At 39.6% G+C, this 2,603-nt stretch overlaps 1 pseudogene; it reads right to left on the bottom strand.

Annotated features, from left to right (window-relative positions):
* The window catches only part of LOC123036653, a 42,520-nt pseudogene that overhangs the window by 30,113 nt on the left and 9,804 nt on the right, over positions 1-2,603 (bottom strand).

Here is a 2,603-nt window from a genome sequence, read left to right as displayed (position 1 = left end):
AAAATATTGTATGTCAAACAAAGCCCTTCCTCCTCCAAAGTATTTTTGTTTTCCAAACCATCGATTGACCAAGCAATGTCAGAGGGGAGGACTTGTTCTACCACTGAGCAGAATGAGACTTCCCAGAAATAAGATGAAGCAGTGAGGGATTGAAGCAATGAAGTATGTATGTCATGCCAGCTGCTTCAGAACACCTAAGGAAGTCTGGCAGTCTTGGGTGTGATGCTAGATTGCTAGCTTTGGAGCTGCTAGGCTCCCATGGAGTACAGGGCAGTTTTAGGCTGGCCTTGGAGAGCTCACCATGATTGCCCAGCTACAGCTTAATCATCCCCTTTCCCTTCAAGCTCTTTCAATTCATGGTGCCTTGAATCTGAACACACATGCTTTCTGACAGACTCCTCGCTTGCTTTCCAAAGCACCTCCTCCTCTTGCACACCTGTATTCAGTTCTATGTATTATTCTTTTTAGATAGCAGATGCTCTGCTTTCATCATTTTAAAAAGCTTCTATATCTTATTTTTATCAAAATATCAACCCAACCCAACCAAACCAATGAAGAAATACTTAGTAGAGAAACTCCTGCTTTAGCCTCTTTTTCACTCTAATCATGACGGCGAGATACTATAATGGTTGGCTTGCCATCTTTGCTCAGATTTGTTTAAATAATTGATTGATTTAACTATCCTAACATGTATTATTTAGCTTACTCAAGACAATCTTGCGAGATGGTTATCAGTAAAAGGAATGAACAACCCCCTACTGAAAAACAGAAAAGCAACAGGCATCATTATGAATAAATTAATAAAACTCTAACAAAAAAAAAAATAACCATGGCCAAACATGCACCTTAAGCACTGGCCTGATACCATCTTACCCATCTGGCCTGATACCATGCTTTCAGGACAGGAAGAACACCCATAGCAGCAAAATTTCTCTCCCTCCTGCTTTGTCTTTCCATATCCAAGGGGACAGGGGTCATTACAGGATGAAGATGGGGGTACCTTTACAAAAAGAAAGTTTGAAGTGCAAGACTTCATTAGTTTTCACAGTCATAATACCACAGAGAGTTCAAAATTAAGGCAGGCATGACTATCTATCTATCTATCTATCTATCTATCTATCTATCTACCTATCTATCTATCTATCTATCTATCTATCTATCTATCTATAGCACCATACACATAATGCAGTATTCTGTGTATTAGTTTCCACACACAATGCCAAAAAAATGAAATTTCCCCAAAACAACCAGAAATGGAGCAACAAAAAATGGCAACTAAGGAGCAAAATACCAAAATTGGTACTTTCTGGCTCCCAGCCAGTTCCCACCAAAACTCTCCTCTCTCTGACCCCCTCCCAGTGGCACCAATACAGACCTGTGAACATGATGCCAACCAATGAAGAAGTGGTAAAGCACAGCCAGCCCCTGAATTGGTCCAAGGTGAGCAGGATGCACCCCGCCCCCCATGGACTGGCAGGAAATCTCCCATAGACCAGTGCCAGTCCATGGAGTGATGGTTGAAAACCACTGTTATAGACTTCCTTTTCACACATGCTCTGAAGCTTTCAGTCAATCCCAAACTTAGTAGTAAATTTGCAATGCGTAAAACCAGGCTCACTAAGAAATTTTTTATTTTACTTATTTAATTCCATTTCTATGTCACCCCATAACCTGAAGGTTCTCTGGCAGCTTACAAATGCTAAAACAAATTAAAACATAATAAAATAGATAAAACCATAAAACAATAAATAGCATCTTGTAATAAAATATATCCACACACACATCAAGATGCACAGTCAATAAATTAACCAAAATAATCCATAACAAGATATGAAATGAAATTAATTAACCAGAAACATGTTTAAATAAAAAAAAGTTTTTCACCTGGCTCCTAAAAGAAAAAGAGTAAGTGCCAGTCATATATCCCTGGGAAGTAAATTCCAGCAACTGCTGATAATGTCCTCCTCTTACACCCTTTCAACAATGGACATTATTGACCAATAAACTGGCTAAGAATGGAATTTGGCAACATTACTCAGTATTGCAGGAGAGAACAATACTGTTTGCTGGAAATTTCATGCATGTATCAGTACTTTGTGACCTTAGGTCACAAGGATCACATGGCATGTAAGAAAGAGCATATAGAATCTGAGCATGATTACTGTGAGTCTATGACTTCTTCTACCTGGACAAAGTCTCTGTGCCACTGTAATCTGTCCTCATGAAGGATGAATATTTTGTCTGGAGATCCCTGAGAGTCCAGCCTTCCAACTTCCACTCTAACAAAGGAGTTATTTGGGAAGGTCACCAAGTTCATGATGTCAAATCCACCTACTAGTTCCCCATCTTCATTAAAACTCACTTCATCTCCAGCACTGTTATTGAAGGAAAGCCTTTGAAGAAGTGAGTGGAGCTACATGAAGAGAATAAGAGAATCAAAAGGCATACGAAGTATTGGGATATTTTTACTGAGGTTTCCCACCTCAGTAAAGAATCAATCTTTCAACAACATCCCCCAATTTTCCTCATCCTTGAGGTCACATGGATGGCAGCCACCACAGTTATTCTACAATGGCATGGGTTGTTGCAGGGCAGGGAGCAGA

Source organism: Varanus komodoensis, unplaced genomic scaffold, assembly GCF_004798865.1.
Source record: "Varanus komodoensis strain SLA01 unplaced genomic scaffold, ASM479886v1 scaffold802, whole genome shotgun sequence".
Lineage (NCBI taxonomy): Eukaryota > Metazoa > Chordata > Lepidosauria > Squamata > Varanidae > Varanus > Varanus komodoensis.
Note: the sequence above shows the minus strand (reverse complement) of the source record. Positions and strands in the feature narration are given on the sequence as shown.